This window comes from Passer domesticus, chromosome 4 (assembly GCF_036417665.1).
Source record: "Passer domesticus isolate bPasDom1 chromosome 4, bPasDom1.hap1, whole genome shotgun sequence".
In the NCBI taxonomy this organism is placed as follows: domain Eukaryota; kingdom Metazoa; phylum Chordata; class Aves; order Passeriformes; family Passeridae; genus Passer; species Passer domesticus.
The window spans coordinates 11,786,511-11,809,108 of NC_087477.1; positions in this window are offsets into that span (position 1 = coordinate 11,786,511).

The window sequence follows — 22,598 nt, forward strand, 5'->3', positions numbered from 1 at the left end:
CGATGCCCTTTCCCCTGAGAAACAAAACTCACCAGGCCAGGTTCCTGATGTCAGTTTGCAGGAGGCACTTGGCACTGCCAAACCAGACACAGTTGCCTGTGGGTGCACCTTGCATCTGGGAGATATCCTGAAGCATGCGGAATTTCAGCAGGCAGCCGGCCACTCCGGGCCACCGGGCCCTGGACACAAACGATGCCCTTTCCCCTGAGAAACAAAACTCACCAGGCCAGGTTCCTGATGTCAGTTTGCAGGAGGCACTTGGCACTGTCAAACCAGACACAGTTGCCTGTGGGGGCACCTTGCATCTGGGAGATATCCTGAAGCATGCGGAATTTCAGCAGGCAGCCGGCCACTCCGGGCCACCGGGCCCTGGACACGAACCATGCCCTTTCCCCTGAGAAACAAAACTCACCAGGCCAGGTTCCTGATGTCAGTTTGCAGGAGGCACTTGGCACTGTCAAACCAGACACAGTTGCCTGTGGGGGCACCTTGCATCTGGGAGATATCCTGAACCATGCGGAATTTCAGCAGGCAGCCGGCCACTCCGGGCCACCGGGCCCTGGACATGAACGATGCCATTTCCCCTGAGAAACAAAACTCACCAGGCCAGGTTCCTGATGTCAGTTTGCAGGAGGCACTTGGCACTGTCAAACCAGACACAGTTTCCTGTGGGGGCACCTTGCATCTGGGAGATATCCTGAAGCATACGGAATTTCAGCAGGCAGCCGGCCACTCCGGGCCACCGGGCCCTGGACACGAACGATGCCCTTTCCCCTGAGAAACAAAACTCACCAGGCCAGGTTCCTGATGTCAGTTTGCAGGAGGCACTTGGCACTGTCAAACCAGACACAGTTGCCTGTGGGGGCACCTTGCATCTGGGAGATATCCTGAAGCATGCAGAATTCCAGCAGGCAGCCGGCCACTCCGGGCCACCGGGCCCTGGACATGAACGATGCCATTTCCCCTGAGAAACAAAAGTCACCAGGCCAGGTTCCTGATGTCAGTTTGCAGGAGGCACTTGGCACTGTCAAACCAGACACAGTTGCCTGTGGGGGCACCTTGCATCTGGGAGATATCCTGAACCATGCGGAATTTCAGCAGGCAGCCGGCCACTCCGGGCCACCGGGCCCTGGACACGAACCATGCCCTTTCCCCTGAGAAACAAAACTCACCAGGCCAGGTTCCTGATGTCAGTTTGCAGGAGGCACTTGGCACTCTCAAACCAGACACAGTTGCCTGTGGGTGCTCCTTGCATCTGGGAGATATCCTGAAGCATGCGGAATTTCAGCAGGCAGCCGGCCACTCCGGGCCACCGGGCCCTGGACAAAAACGATGGCCTTTGCCCTGAGAAACAAAAGTCACCAGGCCAGGTTCCTGATGTCAGTTTGCAGGAGGCACTTGGCACTGTCAAACCAGACACAGTTGCCTGTGGGGGCACCTTGCATCTGGGAGATATCCTGAAGCATACGGAATTTCAGCAGGCAGCCGGCCACTCCGGGCCACCGGGCCCTGGACACGAACGATGGCCTTTGCCCTGAGAAACAAAACTCACCAGGCCAGGTTCCTGATGTCAGTTTGCAGGAGACACTTGGCACTGTCAAACCAGACACAGTTGTCTGTGGGGGCACCTTGCATCTGGGAGATATCCTGAAGCCTGCGGAATTTCAGCAGGCAGCCGGCCACTCCGGGCCACCGGGCCCTGGACACAAAAGATGCCCTTTCCCCTGAGAAACAAAAGTCACCAGGCCAGGTTCCTGATGTCAGTTTGCAGGAGGCACTTGGCACTGTCAAACCAGACACAGTTGCCTGTGGGGGCACCTTGCATCTGGGAGATATCCTGAACCATGCGGAATTTCAGCAGGCAGCCGGCCACTCCGGGCCACCGGGCCGTGGACACGAACCATGCCCTTTCCCCTGAGAAACAAAACCCACCAGGCCAGGTTCCTGATGTCAGTTTGCAGGAGGCACTTGGCACTGTCAAACCAGACACAGTTGCCTGTGGGGGCACCTTGCATCTGGGAGATATCCTGAAGCATGCGGAATTTCAGCAGGCAGCCGGCCACTCCGGGCCACCGGGCCCTGGACACGAACGATGGCCTTTGCCCTGAGAAACAAAACTCACCAGGCCAGGTTCCTGATGTCAGTTTGCAGGAGGCACTTGGCACTGTCAAACCAGACACAGTTGCCTGTGGGGGCACCTTGCATCTGGGAGATATCCTGAAGCATGCGGAATTTCAGCAGGCAGCCGGCCACTCGGGGCCACCGGGCCCTGGACACGAACGATGCCCTTTCCCCTGAGAAACAAAACTCACCAGGCCAGGTTCCTGATGTCAGTTTGCAGGAGGCACTTGGCACTCCCAAACCAGACACAGTTGCCTGTGGGGGCACCTTGCATCTGGGAGATATCCTGAAGCATGCGGAATTTCAGCAGGCAGCCGGCCACTCCGGGCCACCGGGCCCTGGACATGAACGATGCCATTTCCCCTGAGAAACAAAACTCACCAGGCCAGGTTCCTGATGTCAGTTTGCAGGAGGCACTTGGCACTGTCAAACCAGACACAGTTGCCTGTGGGGGCACCTTGCATCTGGGAGATATCCTGAACCATGCGGAATTTCAGCAGGCAGCCGGCCACTCCGGGCCACCGGGCCCTGGACATGAACGATGCCATTTCCCCTGAGAAACAAAACTCACCAGGCCAGGTTCCTGATGTCAGTTTGCAGGAGGCACTTGGCACTGTCAAACCAGACACAGTTGCCTGTGGGGGCACCTTGCATCTGGGAGATATCCTGAACCATGCGGAATTTCAGCAGGCAGCCGGCCACTCCGGGCCACCGGGCCCTGGACACGAACGATGCCCTTTCCCCTGAGAAACAAAACTCACCAGGCCAGGTTCCTGATGTCAGTTTGCAGGAGGCACTTGGCACTGTCAAACCAGACACAGTTGCCTGTGGGGGCACCTTGCATCTGGGAGATATCCTGAAGAATGCGGAATTTCAGCAGGCAGCCGGCCACTCCGGGCCACCGGGCCCTGGACACGAACGATGCCCTTTCCCCTGAGAAACAAAACTCACCAGGCCAGGTTCCTGATGTCAGTTTGCAGGAGGCACTTGGCACTCTCAAACCAGACACAGTTGCCTGTGGGGGCACCTTGCATCTGGGAGATATCCTGAACCATGCGGAATTTCAGCAGGCAGCCGGCCACTCCGGGCCACCGGGCCCAAAACTCGAACGATGCCCTTTCCCCTGAGAAACAAAACTCACCAGGCCAGGTTCCTGATGTCAGTTTGCAGGAGGCACTTGGCACTCTCAAACCAGACACAGTTGCCTGTGGGTGCTCCTTGCATCTGGGAGATATCCTGAAGCATGCGGAATTTCAGCAGGCAGCCGGCCACTCCGGGCCACCGGGCCCTGGACAAAAACGATGGCCTTTGCCCTGAGAAACAAAACTCACCAGGCCAGGTTCCTGATGTCAGTTTGCAGGAGGCACTTGGCACTGTCAAACCAGACACAGTTGCCTGTGGGGGCACCTTGCATCTGGGAGATATCCTGAAGCATACGGAATTTCAGCAGGCAGCCGGCCACTCCGGGCCACCGGGCCCTGGACACGAACGATGGCCTTTGCCCTGAGAAACAAAACTCACCAGGCCAGGTTCCTGATGTCAGTTTGCAGGAGACACTTGGCACTGTCAAACCAGACACAGTTGTCTGTGGGGGCACCTTGCATCTGGGAGATATCCTGAAGCCTGCGGAATTCCAGCAGGCAGCCGGCCACTCCGGGCCACCGGGCCCTGGACACAAAAGATGCCCTTTCCCCTGAGAAACAAAACTCACCAGGCCAGGTTCCTGATGTCAGTTTGCAGGAGGCACTTGGCACTGTCAAACCAGACACAGTTGCCTGTGGGTGCACCTTGCATCTGGGAGATATCCTGAACCATGCAGAATTTCAGCAGGCAGCCGGCCACTCCGGGCCACCGGGCCGTGGACACGAACCATGGCCTTTCCCCTGAGAAACAAAAGTCACCAGGCCAGGTTCCTGATGTCAGTTTGCAGGAGGCACTTGGCATTGTCAAACCAGACACAGTTGCCTGTGGGGGCACCTTGCATCTGGGAGATATCCTGAACCATGCGGAATTTCACCAGGCAGCCGGCCACTCCGGGCCACCGGGCCCTGGACATGAACGATGCCATTTCCCCTGAGAAACAAAACTCACCAGGCCAGGTTCCTGATGTCAGTTTGCAGGAGGCACTTGGCACTGTCAAACCAGACACAGTTGCCTGTGGGGGCACCTTGCATCTGGGAGATATCCTGAAGAATGCGGAATTTCAGCAGGCAGCCGGCCACTCCGGGCCACCGGGCCCTGGACACGAACGATGGCCTTTCCCCTGAGAAACAAAACTCACCAGGCCAGGTTCCTGATGTCAGTTTGCAGGAGGCACTTGGCACTGTCAAACCAGACACAGTTGTCTGTGGGGGCACCTTGCATCTGGGAGATATCCTGAAGCATGCGGAATTTCAGCAGGCAGCCGGCCACTCCGGGCCACCGGGCCCTGGACACAAACGATGCCCTTTCCCCTGAGAAACAAAACTCACCAGGCCAGGTTCCTGATCTCAGTTTGCAGGAGGCACTTGGCACTCTCAAACCAGACACAGTTGCCTGTGGGGGCACCTTGCATCTGGGAGATATCCTGAAGCATGCGGAATTTCAGCAGGCAGCCGGCCACTCCGGGCCACCGGGCCCTGGACATGAACGATGCCATTTCCCCTGAGAAACAAAAGTCACCAGGCCAGGTTCCTGATGTCAGTTTGCAGGAGGCACTTGGCACTGTCAAACCAGACACAGTTGCCTGTGGGGGCACCTTGCATCTGGGAGATATCCTGAACCATGCGGAATTTCAGCAGGCAGCCGGCCACTCCGGGCCACCGGGCCCTGGACACGAACGATGGCCTTTCCCCTGAGAAACAAAACTCACCAGGCCAGGTTCCTGATGTCAGTTTGCAGGAGGCACTTGGCACTGTCAAACCAGACACAGTTGTCTGTGGGGGCACCTTGCATCTGGGAGATATCCTGAAGCATGCGGAATTTCAGCAGGCAGCCGGCCACTCCGGGCCACCGGGCCCTGGACACAAACGATGCCCTTTCCCCTGAGAAACAAAACTCACCAGGCCAGGTTCCTGATCTCAGTTTGCAGGAGGCACTTGGCACTGTCAAACCAGACACAGTTGCCTGTGGGGGCACCTTGCATCTGGGAGATATCCTGAAGCATGCGGAATTTCAGCAGGCAGCCGGCCACTCGGGGCCACCGGGCCCTGGACACGAACGATGCCCTTTCCCCTGAGAAACAAAACTCACCAGGCCAGGTTCCTGATGTCAGTTTGCAGGAGGCACTTGGCACTGTCAAACCAGACACAGTTGCCTGTGGGGGCACCTTGCATCTGGGAGATATCCTGAAGCATGCGGAATTTCAGCAGGCAGCCGGCCACTCCGGGCCACCGGGCCCTGGACATGAACGATGCCATTTCCCCTGAGAAACAAAACTCACCAGGCCAGGTTCCTGATGTCAGTTTGCAGGAGGCACTTGGCACTGTCAAACCAGACACAGTTTCCTGTGGGGGCACCTTGCATCTGGGAGATATCCTGAAGCATACGGAATTTCAGCAGGCAGCCGGCCACTCCGGGCCACCGGGCCCAAGACACGAACGATGCCCTTTCCCCTGAGAAACAAAACTCACCAGGCCAGGTTCCTGATGTCAGTTTGCAGGAGGCACTTGGCACTGTCAAACCAGACACAGTTGCCTGTGGGGGCACCTTGCATCTGGGAGATATCCTGAAGCATGCAGAATTCCAGCAGGCAGCCGGCCACTCCGGGCCACCGGGCCCTGGACATGAACGATGCCATTTCCCCTGAGAAACAAAAGTCACCAGGCCAGGTTCCTGATGTCAGTTTGCAGGAGGCACTTGGCACTGTCAAACCAGACACAGTTGCCTGTGGGGGCACCTTGCATCTGGGAGATATCCTGAACCATGCGGAATTTCAGCAGGCAGCCGGCCACTCCGGGCCACCGGGCCCTGGACACGAACCATGCCCTTTCCCCTGAGAAACAAAACTCACCAGGCCAGGTTCCTGATGTCAGTTTGCAGGAGGCACTTGGCACTCTCAAACCAGACACAGTTGCCTGTGGGTGCTCCTTGCATCTGGGAGATATCCTGAAGCATGCGGAATTTCAGCAGGCAGCCGGCCACTCCGGGCCACCGGGCCCTGGACAAAAACGATGGCCTTTGCCCTGAGAAACAAAAGTCACCAGGCCAGGTTCCTGATGTCAGTTTGCAGGAGGCACTTGGCACTGTCAAACCAGACACAGTTGCCTGTGGGGGCACCTTGCATCTGGGAGATATCCTGAACCATGCGGAATTTCAGCAGGCAGCCGGCCACTCCGGGCCACCGGGCCCTGGACACGAACGATGGCCTTTGCCCTGAGAAACAAAACTCACCAGGCCAGGTTCCTGATGTCAGTTTGCACTAGGCACTTGGCACTCTCAAACCAGACACAGTTGCCTGTGGGGGCACCTTGCATCTGGGAGATATCCTGAAGCATGCGGAATTTCAGCAGGCAGCCGGCCACTCGGGGCCACCGGGCCCTGGACACGAACGATGCCCTTTCCCCTGAGAAACAAAACTCACCAGGCCAGGTTCCTGATGTCAGTTTGCAGGAGGCACTTGGCACTCTCAAACCAGACACAGTTGCCTGTGGGGGCACCTTGCATCTGGGAGATATCCTGAAGCATGCGGAATTTCAGCAGGCAGCCGGCCACTCCGGGCCACCGGGCCCTGGACACGAACGATGCCCTTTCCCCTGAGAAACAAAACTCACCAGGCCAGGTTCCTGATGTCAGTTTGCAGGAGGCACTTGGCACTGTCAAACCAGACACAGTTGCCTGTGGGGGCACCTTGCATCTGGGAGATATCCTGAACCATGCGGAATTTCAGCAGGCAGCCGGCCACTCCGGGCCACCGGGCCCTGGACATGAACGATGCCATTTCCCCTGAGAAACAAAACTCACCAGGCCAGGTTCCTGATGTCAGTTTGCAGGAGGCACTTGGCACTGTCAAACCAGACACAGTTGCCTGTGGGGGCACCTTGCATCTGGGAGATATCCTGAACCATGCGGAATTTCAGCAGGCAGCCGGCCACTCCTGGCCACCGGGCCCTGGACACGAACGATGCCATTTCCCCTGAGAAACAAAACTCACCAGGCCAGGTTCCTGATGTCAGTTTGCAGGAGGCACTTGGCACTGTCAAACCAGACACAGTTGCCTGTGGGGGCACCTTGCATCTGGGAGATATCCTGAAGCATGCGGAATTCCAGCAGGCAGCCGGCCACTCCGGGCCACCGGGCCCTGGACAGGAACGATGCCCTTTCCCCTGAGAAACAAAACTCACCAGGCCAGCTTCCTGATGTCAGTTTGCAGGAGGCACTTGGCACTCTCAAACCAGACACAGTTGCCTGTGGGGGCACCTTGCATCTGGGAGATATCCTGAAGCATGCGGAATTTCAGCAGGCAGCCGGCCACTTCGGGCCACCGGGCCCTGGAAACAAACGATGCCCTTTCCCCTGAGAAACAAAACTCACCAGGCCAGGTTCCTGATGACAGTTTGCAGGAGGCACTTGGCACTGCCAAACCAGACACAGTTGCCTGTGGGTGCACCTTGCATCTGGGAGATATCCTGAAGCATGCGGAATTTCAGCAGGCAGCCGGCCACTCCGGGCCACCGGGCCCTGGACACAAACGATGCCCTTTCCCCTGAGAAACAAAACTCACCAGGCCAGGTTCCTGATGTCAGTTTGCAGGAGGCACTTGGCACTGTCAAACCAGACACAGTTGCCTGTGGGGGCACCTTGCATCTGGGAGATATCCTGAAGCATGCGGAATTTCAGCAGGCAGCCGGCCACTCCGGGCCACCGGGCCCTGGACACGAACCATGCCCTTTCCCCTGAGAAACAAAACTCACCAGGCCAGGTTCCTGATGACAGTTTGCAGGAGGCACTTGGCACTGTCAAACCAGACACAGTTGCCTGTGGGTGCACCTTGCATCTGGGAGATATCCTGAAGCATGCGGAATTTCAGCAGGCAGCCGGCCACTCCGGGCCACCGGGCCCTGGACACGAACCATGCCCTTTCCCCTGAGAAACAAAACTCACCAGGCCAGGTTCCTGATGTCAGTTTGCAGGAGGCACTTGGCACTGTCAAACCAGACACAGTTGCCTGTGGGGGCACCTTGCATCTGGGAGATATCCTGAACCATGCGGAATTTCAGCAGGCAGCCGGCCACTCCGGGCCACCGGGCCCTGGACATGAACGATGCCATTTCCCCTGAGAAACAAAACTCACCAGGCCAGGTTCCTGATGTCAGTTTGCAGGAGGCACTTGGCACTGTCAAACCAGACACAGTTTCCTGTGGGGGCACCTTGCATCTGGGAGATATCGTGAAGCATACGGAATTTCAGCAGGCAGCCGGCCACTCCGGGCCACCGGGCCCAAGACACGAACGATGCCCTTTCCCCTGAGAAACAAAACTCACCAGGCCAGGTTCCTGATGTCAGTTTGCAGGAGGCACTTGGCACTGTCAAACCAGACACAGTTGCCTGTGGGGGCACCTTGCATCTGGGAGATATCCTGAAGCATGCAGAATTCCAGCAGGCAGCCGGCCACTCCGGGCCACCGGGCCCTGGACATGAACGATGCCATTTCCCCTGAGAAACAAAAGTCACCAGGCCAGGTTCCTGATGTCAGTTTGCAGGAGGCACTTGGCACTGTCAAACCAGACACAGTTGCCTGTGGGGGCACCTTGCATCTGGGAGATATCCTGAACCATGCGGAATTTCAGCAGGCAGCCGGCCACTCCGGGCCACCGGGCCCTGGACACGAACCATGCCCTTTCCCCTGAGAAACAAAACTCACCAGGCCAGGTTCCTGATGTCAGTTTGCAGGAGGCACTTGGCACTCTCAAACCAGACACAGTTGCCTGTGGGTGCTCCTTGCATCTGGGAGATATCCTGAAGCATGCGGAATTTCAGCAGGCAGCCGGCCACTCCGGGCCACCGGGCCCTGGACAAAAACGATGGCCTTTGCCCTGAGAAACAAAACTCACCAGGCCAGGTTCCTGATGTCAGTTTGCAGGAGGCACTTGGCACTGTCAAACCAGACACAGTTGCCTGTGGGGGCACCTTGCATCTGGGAGATATCCTGAAGCATACGGAATTTCAGCAGGCAGCCGGCCACTCCGGGCCACCGGGCCCTGGACACGAACGATGGCCTTTGCCCTGAGAAACAAAACTCACCAGGCCAGGTTCCTGATGTCAGTTTGCAGGAGACACTTGGCACTGTCAAACCAGACACAGTTGTCTGTGGGGGCACCTTGCATCTGGGAGATATCCTGAAGCCTGCGGAATTTCAGCAGGCAGCCGGCCACTCCGGGCCACCGGGCCCTGGACACAAAAGATGCCCTTTCCCCTGAGAAACAAAAGTCACCAGGCCAGGTTCCTGATGTCAGTTTGCAGGAGGCACTTGGCACTGTCAAACCAGACACAGTTGCCTGTGGGGGCACCTTGCATCTGGGAGATATCCTGAACCATGCGGAATTTCAGCAGGCAGCCGGCCACTCCGGGCCACCGGGCCGTGGACACGAACCATGCCCTTTCCCCTGAGAAACAAAACCCACCAGGCCAGGTTCCTGATGTCAGTTTGCAGGAGGCACTTGGCACTGTCAAACCAGACACAGTTGCCTGTGGGGGCACCTTGCATCTGGGAGATATCCTGAACCATGCGGAATTTCAGCAGGCAGCCGGCCACTCCGGGCCACCGGGCCCTGGACACGAACGATGGCCTTTGCCCTGAGAAACAAAACTCACCAGGCCAGGTTCCTGATGTCAGTTTGCAGGAGGCACTTGGCACTGTCAAACCAGACACAGTTGCCTGTGGGGGCACCTTGCATCTGGGAGATATCCTGAAGCATGCGGAATTTCAGCAGGCAGCCGGCCACTCGGGGCCACCGGGCCCTGGACACGAACGATGCCCTTTCCCCTGAGAAACAAAACTCACCAGGCCAGGTTCCTGATGTCAGTTTGCAGGAGGCACTTGGCACTCTCAAACCAGACACAGTTGCCTGTGGGGGCACCTTGCATCTGGGAGATATCCTGAAGCATGCGGAATTTCAGCAGGCAGCCGGCCACTCCGGGCCACCGGGCCCTGGACATGAACGATGCCATTTCCCCTGAGAAACAAAACTCACCAGTCCAGGTTCCTGATGTCAGTTTGCAGGAGGCACTTGGCACTGTCAAACCAGACACAGTTGCCTGTGGGGGCACCTTGCATCTGGGAGATATCCTGAACCATGCGGAATTTCAGCAGGCAGCCGGCCACTCCGGGCCACCGGGCCCTGGACATGAACGATGCCATTTCCCCTGAGAAACAAAACTCACCAGGCCAGGTTCCTGATGTCAGTTTGCAGGAGGCACTTGGCACTGTCAAACCAGACACAGTTGCCTGTGGGGGCACCTTGCATCTGGGAGATATCCTGAACCATGCGGAATTTCAGCAGGCAGCCGGCCACTCCGGGCCACCGGGCCCTGGACACGAACGATGCCCTTTCCCCTGAGAAACAAAACTCACCAGGCCAGGTTCCTGATGTCAGTTTGCAGGAGGCACTTGGCACTGTCAAACCAGACACAGTTGCCTGTGGGGGCACCTTGCATCTGGGAGATATCCTGAACCATGCGGAATTTCAGCAGGCAGCCTGCCACTCCGGGCCACCGGGCCCTGGACACGAACGATGCCCTTTCCCCTGAGAAACAAAACTCACCAGGCCAGGTTCCTGATGTCAGTTTGCAGGAGGCACTTGGCACTCTCAAACCAGACACAGTTGCCTGTGGGGGCACCTTGCATCTGGGAGATATCCTGAAGCATGCGGAATTTCAGCAGGCAGCCGGCCACTCCGGGCCACCGGGCCCAAAACTCGAACGATGCCCTTTCCCCTGAGAAACAAAACTCACCAGGCCAGGTTCCTGATGTCAGTTTGCAGGAGGCACTTGGCACTGTCAAACCAGACACAGTTGTCTGTGGGGGCACCTTGCATCTGGGAGATATCCTGAAGCATGCGGAATTCCAGCAGGCAGCCGGCCACTCCGGGCCACCGGGCCCTGGACAGGAACGATGCCCTTTCCCCTGAGAAACAAAACTCACCAGGCCAGGTTCCTGATGTCAGTTTGCAGGAGGCACTTGGCACTCTCAAACCAGACACAGTTGCCTGTGGGGGCACCTTGCATCTGGGAGATATCCTGAAGCATGCGGAATTTCAGCAGGCAGCCGGCCACTCCGGGCCACCGGGCCCTGGAAACAAACGATGCCCTTTCCCCTGAGAAACAAAACTCACCAGGCCAGGTTCCTGATGTCAGTTTGCAGGAGGCACTGTCAAACCAGACACAGTTGCCTGTGGGTGCACCTTGCATCTGGGAGATATCCTGAAGCATGCGGAATTTCAGCAGGCAGCCGGCCACTCCGGGCCACCGGGCCCTGGACACAAACGATGCCCTTTCCCCTGAGAAACAAAACTCACCAGGCCAGGTTCCTGATGTCAGTTTGCAGGAGGCACTTGGCACTGTCAAACCAGACACAGTTGCCTGTGGGGGCACCTTGCATCTGGGAGATATCCTGAAGCATGCGGAATTTCAGCAGGCAGCCGGCCACTCCGGGCCACCGGGCCCTGGACACGAACCAGGCCCTTTCCCCTGAGAAACAAAACTCACCAGGCCAGGTTCCTGATGACAGTTTGCAGGAGGCACTTGGCACTCTCAAACCAGACACAGTTGCCTGTGGGTGCACCTTGCATCTGGGAGATATCCTGAAGCATGCGGAATTTCAGCAGGCAGCCGGCCACTCCGGGCCACCAGGCCCTGGACACGAACCATGCCCTTTCCCCTGAGAAACAAAACTCATCAGGCCAGGTTCCTGACGTCAGTTTGCAGGAGGCACTTGGCACTGTCAAACCAGACACAGTTGCCTGTGGGGGCACCTTGCATCTGGGAGATATCCTGAAGCATGCGGAATTTCAGCAGGCAGCCGGCCACTCCGGGCCACCGGGCCCTGGATATGAACGATGCCATTTCCCCTGAGAAACAAAACTCACCAGGCCAGGTTCCTGATGTCAGTTTGCAGGAGGCACTTGGCACTGTCAAACCAGACACAGTTGCCTGTGGGGGCACCTTGCATCTGGGAGATATCCTGAAGCATACGGAATTTCAGCAGGCAGCCGGCCACTCCGGGCCACCGGGCCCAAGACACGAACGATGCCCTTTCCCCTGAGAAACAAAACTCACCAGGCCAGGTTCCTGATGTCAGTTTGCAGGAGGCACTTGGCACTGTCAAACCAGAAACAGTTGTCTGTGGGGGCACCTTGCATCTGGGAGATAGCCTGAAGCATGCGGAATTCCAGCAGGCAGCCGGCCACTCCGGGCCACCGGGCCCTGGACACGAACGATGCCCTTTCCCCTGAGAAACAAAACTCACCAGGCCAGGTTCCTGATGTCAGTTTGCAGGAGGCACTTGGCACTGTCAAACCAGACACAGTTGCCTGTGGGGGCACCTTGCATCTGGGAGATATCCTGAACCATGCGGAATTTCAGCAGGCAGCCGGCCACTCCGGGCCACCGGGCCCTGGACAGGAACGATGCCCTTTCCCCTGACAAACAAAACTCACCAGGCCAGGTTCCTGATGACAGTTTGCAGGAGGCACTTGGCACTGTCAAACCAGACACAGTTGCCTGTGGGTGCACCTTGCATCTGGGAGATATCCTGAACCATGCAGAATTTCAGCAGGCAGCCGGCCACTCCGGGCCACCGGGCCGTGGACACGAACCATGGCCTTTCCCCTGAGAAACAAAAGTCACCAGGCCAGGTTCCTGATGTCAGTTTGCAGGAGGCACTTGGCATTGTCAAACCAGACACAGTTGCCTGTGGGGGCACCTTGCATCTGGGAGATATCCTGAACCATGCGGAATTTCACCAGGCAGCCGGCCACTCCGGGCCACCGGGCCCTGGACATGAACGATGCCATTTCCCCTGAGAAACAAAAGTCACCAGGCCAGGTTCCTGATGTCAGTTTGCAGGAGGCACTTGGCACTGTCAAACCAGACACAGTTGCCTGTGGGGGCACCTTGCATCTGGGAGATATCCTGAAGAATGCGGAATTTCAGCAGGCAGCCGGCCACTCCGGGCCACCGGGCCCTGGACACGAACGATGGCCTTTCCCCTGAGAAACAAAACTCACCAGGCCAGGTTCCTGATGTCAGTTTGCAGGAGGCACTTGGCACTGTCAAACCAGACACAGTTGTCTGTGGGGGCACCTTGCATCTGGGAGATATCCTGAAGCATGCGGAATTTCAGCAGGCAGCCGGCCACTCCGGGCCACCGGGCCCTGGACACAAACGATGCCCTTTCCCCTGAGAAACAAAACTCACCAGGCCAGGTTCCTGATGTCAGTTTGCAGGAGGCACTTGGCACTCTCAAACCAGACACAGTTGCCTGTGGGGGCACCTTGCATCTGGGAGATATCCTGAAGCATGCGGAATTTCAGCAGGCAGCCGGCCACTCCGGGCCACCGGGCCCTGGACACGAACCATGCCCTTTCCCCTGAGAAACAAAACTCACCAGGCCAGGTTCCTGATGTCAGTTTGCAGGATTCACTTGGCACTGTCAAACCAGACACAGTTGCCTGTGGGTGCACCTTGCATCTGGGAGATATCCTGAAGCATGCGGAATTTCAGCAGGCAGCCGGCCACTCCGGGCCACCGGGCCCTGGACACGAACGATGCCCTTTCCCCTGAGAAACAAAACTCACCAGGCCAGGTTCCTGATGTCAGTTTGCAGGAGGCACTTGGCACTGTCAAACCAGACACAGTTTCCTGTGGGGGCACCTTGCATCTGGGAGATATCCTGAAGCATACGGAATTTCAGCAGGCAGCCGGCCACTCCGGGCCACCGGGCCCAAGACACGAACGATGCCCTTTCCCCTGAGAAACAAAACTCACCAGGCCAGGTTCCTGATGTCAGTTTGCAGGAGGCACTTGGCACTGTCAAACCAGACACAGTTGCCTGTGGGGGCACCTTGCATCTGGGAGATATCCTGAAGCATGCAGAATTCCAGCAGGCAGCCGGCCACTCCGGGCCACCGGGCCCTGGACATGAACGATGCCATTTCCCCTGAGAAACAAAACTCACCAGGCCAGGTTCCTGATGTCAGTTTGCAGGAGGCACTTGGCACTGTCAAACCAGACACAGTTGCCTGTGGGGGCACCTTGCATCTGGGAGATATCCTGAACCATGCGGAATTTCAGCAGGCAGCCGGCCACTCCGGGCCACCGGGCCCTGGACACGAACCATGCCCTTTCCCCTGAGAAACAAAACTCACCAGGCCAGGTTCCTGATGTCAGTTTGCAGGAGGCACTTGGCACTCTCAAACCAGACACAGTTGCCTGTGGGTGCTCCTTGCATCTGGGAGATATCCTGAAGCATGCGGAATTTCAGCAGGCAGCCGGCCACTCCGGGCCACCGGGCCCTGGACAAAAACGATGGCCTTTGCCCTGAGAAACAAAACTCACCAGGCCAGGTTCCTGATGTCAGTTTGCAGGAGGCACTTGGCACTGTCAAACCAGACACAGTTGCCTGTGGGGGCACCTTGCATCTGGGAGATATCCTGAAGCATACGGAATTTCAGCAGGCAGCCGGCCACTCCGGGCCACCGGGCCCTGGACACGAACGATGGCCTTTGCCCTGAGAAACAAAACTCACCAGGCCAGGTTCCTGATGTCAGTTTGCAGGAGACACTTGGCACTGTCAAACCAGACACAGTTGTCTGTGGGGGCACCTTGCATCTGGGAGATATCCTGAAGCCTGCGGAATTCCAGCAGGCAGCCGGCCACTCCGGGCCACCGGGCCCTGGACACAAAAGATGCCCTTTCCCCTGAGAAACAAAACTCACCAGGCCAGGTTCCTGATGTCAGTTTGCAGGAGGCACTTGGCACTGTCAAACCAGACACAGTTGCCTGTGGGTGCACCTTGCATCTGGGAGATATCCTGAACCATGCAGAATTTCAGCAGGCAGCCGGCCACTCCGGGCCACCGGGCCGTGGACACGAACCATGGCCTTTCCCCTGAGAAACAAAAGTCACCAGGCCAGGTTCCTGATGTCAGTTTGCAGGAGGCACTTGGCATTGTCAAACCAGACACAGTTGCCTGTGGGGGCACCTTGCATCTGGGAGATATCCTGAACCATGCGGAATTTCAGCAGGCAGCCGGCCACTCCGGGCCACCGGGCCCTGGACATGAACGATGCCATTTCCCCTGAGAAACAAAAGTCACCAGGCCAGGTTCCTGATGTCAGTTTGCAGGAGGCACTTGGCACTGTCAAACCAGACACAGTTGCCTGTGGGGGCACCTTGCATCTGGGAGATATCCTGAAGAATGCGGAATTTCAGCAGGCAGCCGGCCACTCCGGGCCACCGGGCCCTGGACACGAACGATGGCCTTTGCCCTGAGAAACAAAACTCACCAGGCCAGGTTCCTGATGTCAGTTTGCAGGAGGCACTTGGCACTGTCAAACCAGACACAGTTGTCTGTGGGGGCACCTTGCATCTGGGAGATATCCTGAAGCATGCGGAATTTCAGCAGGCAGCCGGCCACTCCGGGCCACCGGGCCCTGGACACGAACGATGCCCTTTCCCCTGAGAAACAAAACTCACCAGGCCAGGTTCCTGATCTCAGTTTGCAGGAGGCACTTGGCACTCTCAAACCAGACACAGTTGCCTGTGGGGGCACCTTGCATCTGGGAGATATCCTGAAGCATGCGGAATTTCAGCAGGCAGCTGGCCACTCCGGGCCACCGGGCCCTGGACACGAACCATGCCCTTTCCCCTGAGAAACAAAACTCACCAGGCCAGGTTCCTGATGTCAGTTTGCAGGATTCACTTGGCACTGTCAAACCAGACACAGTTGCCTGTGGGTGCACCTTGCATCTGGGAGATATCCTGAAGCATGCGGAATTTCAGCAGGCAGCCGGCCACTCCGGGCCACCGGGCCCAAGACAAGAACGATGCCCTTTCCCCTGAGAAACAAAACTCACCAGGCCAGGTTCCTGATGTCAGTTTGCAGGAGGCACTTGGCACTGTCAAACCAGACACAGTTGCCTGTGGGGGCACCTTGCATCTGGGAGATATCCTGAACCATGCGGAATTTCAGCAGGCAGCCGGCCACTCCGGGCCACCGGGCCCTGGACATGAACGATGCCATTTCCCCTGAGAAACAAAACTCACCAGGCCAGGTTCCTGATGTCAGTTTGCAGGAGGCACTTGGCACTGTCAAACCAGACACAGTTTCCTGTGGGGGCACCTTGCATCTGGGAGATATCCTGAAGCATACGGAATTTCAGCAGGCAGCCGGCCACTCCGGGCCACCGGGCCCAAGACACGAACGATGCCCTTTCCCCTGAGAAACAAAACTCACCAGGCCAGGTTCCTGATGTCAGTTTGCAGGAGGCACTTGGCACTGTCAAACCAGACACAGTTGCCTGTGGGGGCACCTTGCATCTGGGAGATATCCTGAAGCATGCAGAATTCCAGCAGGCAGCCGGCCACTCCGGGCCACCGGGCCCTGGACATGAACGATGCCATTTCCCCTGAGAAACAAAAGTCACCAGGCCAGGTTCCTGATGTCAGTTTGCAGGAGGCACTTGGCACTGTCAAACCAGACACAGTTGCCTGTGGGGGCACCTTGCATCTGGGAGATATCCTGAACCATGCGGAATTTCAGCAGGCAGCCGGCCACTCCGGGCCACCGGGCCCTGGACACGAACCATGCCCTTTCCCCTGAGAAACAAAACTCACCAGGCCAGGTTCCTGATGTCAGTTTGCAGGAGGCACTTGGCACTCTCAAACCAGACACAGTTGCCTGTGGGTGCTCCTTGCATCTGGGAGATATCCTGAAGCATGCGGAATTTCAGCAGGCAGCCGGCCACACCGGGCCACCGGGCCCTGGACAAAAACGATGGCCTTTGCCCTGAGAAACAAAACTCACCAGGCCAGGTTCCTGATGTCAGTTTGCAGGAGGCACTTGGCACTGTCAAACCAGACACAGTTGCCTATGGGGGCACCTTGCATCTGGGAGATATCCTGAAGCATACGGAATTTCAGCAGGCAGCCGGCCACTCCGGGCCACCGGGCCCTGGACACGAACGATGGCCTTTGCCCTGAGAAACAAAACTCACCAGGCCAGGTTCCTGATGTCAGTTTGCAGGAGACACTTGGCACTGTCAAACCAGACACAGTTGTCTGTGGGGGCACCTTGCATCTGGGAGATATCCTGAAGCCTGCGGAATTCCAGCAGGCAGCCGGCCACTCCGGGCCACCGGGCCCTGGACACAAAAGATGCCCTTTCCCCTGAGAAACAAAACTCACCAGGCCAGGTTCCTGATGTCAGTTTGCAGGAGGCACTTGGCACTGTCAAACCAGACACAGTTGCCTGTGGGTGCACGTTGCATCTGGGAGATATCCTGAACCATGCGGAATTTCAGCAGGCAGCCGGCCACTCCGGGCCACCGGGCCGTGGACACGAACCATGCCCTTTCCCCTGAGAAACAAAACTCACCAGGCCAGGTTCCTGATGTCAGTTTGCAGGAGGCACTTGGCACTCTCAAACCAGACACAGTTGCCTGTGGGGGCACCTTGCATCTGGGAGATATCCTGAAGCATGCGGAATTTCAGCAGGCAGCCGGCCACTCCGGGCCACCGGGCCCTGGACACGAACGATGGCCTTTGCCCTGAGAAACAAAACTCACCAGGCCAGGTTCCTGATGTCAGTTTGCAGGAGGCACTTGGCACTGTCAAACCAGACACAGTTGCCTGTGGGGGCACCTTGCATCTGGGAGATATCCTGAAGCATGCGGAATTTCAGCAGGCAGCCGGCCACTCGGGGCCACCGGGCCCTGGACACGAACGATGCCCTTTCCCCTGAGAAACAAAACTCACCAGGCCAGGTTCCTGATGTCAGTTTGCAGGAGGCACTTGGCACTCTCAAACCAGACACAGTTGCCTGTGGGGGCACCTTGCATCTGGGAGATATCCTGAAGCATGCGGAATTTCAGCAGGCAGCCGGCCACTCCGGGCCACCGGGCCCTGGACACGAACGATGCCCTTTCCCCTGAGAAACAAAACTCACCAGGCCAGGTTCCTGATGTCAGTTTGCAGGAGGCACTTGGCACTGTCAAACCAGACACAGTTGCCTGTGGGGGCACCTTGCATCTGGGAGATATCCTGAAGCATGCGGAATTTCAGCAGGCAGCCGGCCACTCCGGGCCACCGGGCCCTGGACATGAACGATGCCATTTCCCCTGAGAAACAAAACTCACCAGGCCAGGTTCCTGATGTCAGTTTGCAGGAGGCACTTGGCACTCTCAAACCAGACACAGTTGCCTGTGGGGGCACCTTGCATCTGGGAGATATCCTGAACCATGCGGAATTTCAGCAGGCAGCCGGCCACTCCTGGCCACCAGGCCCTGGACACGAACGATGCCATTTCCCCTGAGAAACAAAACTCACCAGGCCAGGTTCCTGATGTCAGTTTGCAGGAGGCACTTGGCACTGTCAAACCAGACACAGTTGCCTGTGGGGGCACCTTGCATCTGGGAGATATCCTGAAGCATGCGGAATTCCAGCAGGCAGCCGGCCACTCCGGGCCACCGGGCCCTGGACACGAACGATGCCCTTTCCCCTGAGAAACAAAACTCACCAGGCCAGCTTCCTGATGTCAGTTTGCAGGAGGCACTTGGCACTCTCAAACCAGACACAGTTGCCTGTGGGGGCACCTTGCATCTGGGAGATATCCTGAAGCATGCGGAATTTCAGCAGGCAGCCGGCCACTCCGGGCCACCGGGCCCTGGAAACAAACGATGCCCTTTCCCCTGAGAAACAAAACTCACCAGGCCAGGTTCCTGATGTCAGTTTGCAGGAGGCACTTGGCACTGCCAAACCAGACACAGTTGCCTGTGGGTGCACCTTGCATCTGGGAGATATCCTGAAGCATGCGGAATTTCAGCAGGCAGCCGGCCACTCCGGGCCACCGGGCCCTGGACACAAACGATGCCCTTTCCCCTGAGAAACAAAACTCACCAGGCCAGGTTCCTGATGTCAGTTTGCAGGAGGCACTTGGCACTGTCAAACCAGACACAGTTGCCTGTGGGGGCACCTTGCATCTGGGAGATATCCTGAAGCATGCGGAATTTCAGCAGGCAGCCGGCCACTCCGGGCCACCGGGCCCTGGACACGAACCATGCCCTTTCCCCTGAGAAACAAAACTCACCAGGCCAGGTTCCTGATGACAGTTTGCAGGAGGCACTTGGCACTGTCAAACCAGACACAGTTGCCTGTGGGTGCACCTTGCATCTGGGAGATATCCTGAAGCATGCGGAATTTCAGCAGGCAGCCGGCCACTCCGGGCCACCGAGCCCTGGACAAAAACGATGGCCTTTCCCCTGAGAAACAAAACTCACCAGGCCAGGTTCCTGATGTCAGTTTGCAGGAGGCACTTGGCACTGTCAAACCAGACACAGTTGCCTGTGGGGGCACCTTGCATCTGGGAGATATCCTGAAGCATGCGGAATTTCAGCAGGCAGCCGGCCACTCCGGGCCACCGGGCCCTGGACATGAACGATGCCATTTCCCCTGAGAAACAAAACTCACCAGGCCAGGTTCCTGATGTCAGTTTGCAGGAGGCACTTGGCACTGTCAAACCAGACACAGTTTCCTGTGGGGGCACCTTGCATCTGGGAGATATCCTGAAGCATACGGAATTTCAGCAGGCAGCCGGCCACTCCGGGCCACCGGGCCCAAGACACGAACGATGCCCTTTCCCCTGAGAAACAAAACTCACCAGGCCAGGTTCCTGATGTCAGTTTGCAGGAGGCACTTGGCACTGTCAAACCAGACACAGTTGCCTGTGGGGGCACCTTGCATCTGGGAGATATCCTGAAGCATGCGGAATTCCAGCAGGCAGCCGGCCACTCCGGGCCACCGGGCCCTGGACAACAACGATGCCCTTTCCCCTGAGAAACAAAACTCACCAGGCCAGGTTCCTGATGTCAGTTTGCAGGAGGCACTTGGCACTGTCAAACCAGACACAGTTGCCTGTGGGGGCACCTTGCATCTGGGAGATATCCTGAACCATGCGGAATTTCAGCAGGCAGCCGGCCACTCCGGGCCACCGAGCCCTGGACACGAACGATGCCCTTTCCCCTGAGAAACAAAAGTCACCAGGCCAGGTTCCTGATGTCAGTTTGCAGGAGGCACTTGGCACTCTCAAACCAGACACAGTTGCCTGTGGGGGGCACCTTGCATCTGGGAGATATCCTGAAGCATGCGGAATTTCAGCAGGCAGCCGGCCACTCCGGGCCACCGGGCCCTGGACACGAACGATGCCCTTTCCCCTGAGAAACAAAACTCACCAGGCCAGGTTCCTGATGACAGTTTGCAGGAGGCACTTGGCACTGTCAAACCAGACACAGTTGCCTGTGGGTGCACCTTGCATCTGGGAGATATCCTGAACCATGCAGAATTTCAGCAGGCAGCCGGCCACTCCGGGCCACCGGGCCGTGGACACGAACCATGGCCTTTCCCCTGAGAAACAAAAGTCACCAGGCCAGGTTCCTGATGTCAGTTTGCAGGAGGCACTTGGCACTGCCAAACCAGACACAGTTGCCTGTGGGGGCACCTTGCATCTGGGAGATATCCTGAAGCATGCGGAATTTCAGCAGGCAGCCGGCCACTCCGGGCCACCGGGCCCTGGACACAAACGATGCCCTTTCCCCTGAGAAACAAAAGTCACCAGGCCAGGTTCCTGATGTCAGTTTGCAGGAGGCACTTGGCACTGTCAAACCAGACACAGTTGCCTGTGGGGGCACCTTGCATCTGGGAGATATCCTGAAGCATGCAGAATTTCAGCAGGCAGCCGGCCACTCCGGGCCACCGGGCCCTGGACATGAACGATGCCATTTCCCCTGAGAAACAAAAGTCACCAGGCCAGGTTCCTGATGTCAGTTTGCAGGAGGCACTTGGCACTGCCAAACCAGACACAGTTGCCTGTGGGGGCACCTTGCATCTGGGAGATATCCTGAAGCATGCGGAATTTCAGCAGGCAGCCGGCCACTCCGGGCCACCGGGCCCTGGACACGAACGATGCCCTTTCCCCTGAGAAACAAAACTCACCAGGCCAGGTTCCTGATGTCAGTTTGCAGGAGGCACTTGGCACTGTCAAACCAGACACAGTTGCCTGTGGGGGCACCTTGCATCTGGGAGATATCCTGAAGAATGCGGAATTTCAGCAGGCAGCCGGCCACTCCGGGCCACCGGGCCCAAGACAAGAACGATGCCCTTTCCCCTGAGAAACAAAACTCACCAGGCCAGGTTCCTGATGTCAGTTTGCAGGAGGCACTTGGCACTGTCAAACCAGACACAGTTGTCTGTGGGGGCAACTTGCATCTGGGAGATATCCTGAAGCATGCGGAATTCCAGCAGACAGCCGGCCACTCCGGGCCACCGGGCCCTGGACACAAACGATGCCCTTTCCCCTGAGAAACAAAACTCACCAGGCCAGGTTCCTGATGTCAGTTTGCAGGAGGCACTTGGCACTGTCAAACCAGACACAGTTGCCTGTGGGTGCACGTTGCATCTGGGAGATATCCTGAACCATGCGGAATTTCAGCAGGCAGCCGGCCACTCCGGGCCACCGGGCCGTGGACACGAACCATGCCCTTTCCCCTGAGAAACAAAACTCACCAGGCCAGGTTCCTGATGTCAGTTTGCAGGAGGCACTTGGCACTGTCAAACCAGACACAGTTGCCTGTGGGGGCACCTTGCATCTGGGAGATATCCTGAAGCATGCGGAATTTCAGCAGGCAGCCGGCCACTCCGGGCCACCGGGCCCTGGACACGAACGATGGCCTTTGCCCTGAGAAACAAAACTCACCAGGCCAGGTTCCTGATGTCAGTTTGCAGGAGGCACTTGGCACTGTCAAACCAGACACAGTTGCCTGTGGGGGCACCTTGCATCTGGGAGATATCCTGAAGCATGCGGAATTTCAGCAGGCAGCCGGCCACTCGGGGCCACCGGGCCCTGGACACGAACGATGCCCTTTCCCCTGAGAAACAAAACTCACCAGGCCAGGTTCCTGATGTCAGTTTGCAGGAGGCACTTGGCACTCTCAAACCAGACACAGTTGCCTGTGGGGGCACCTTGCATCTGGGAGATATCCTGAAGCATGCGGAATTTCAGCAGGCAGCCGGCCACTCCGGGCCACCGGGCCCTGGACACGAACGATGCCCTTTCCCCTGAGAAACAAAACTCACCAGGCCAGGTTCCTGATGTCAGTTTGCAGGAGGCACTTGGCACTGTCAAACCAGACACAGTTGCCTGTGGGGGCACCTTGCATCTGGGAGATATCCTGAACCATGCGGACTTTCAGCAGGCAGCCGGCCACTCCGGGCCACCGGGCCCTGGA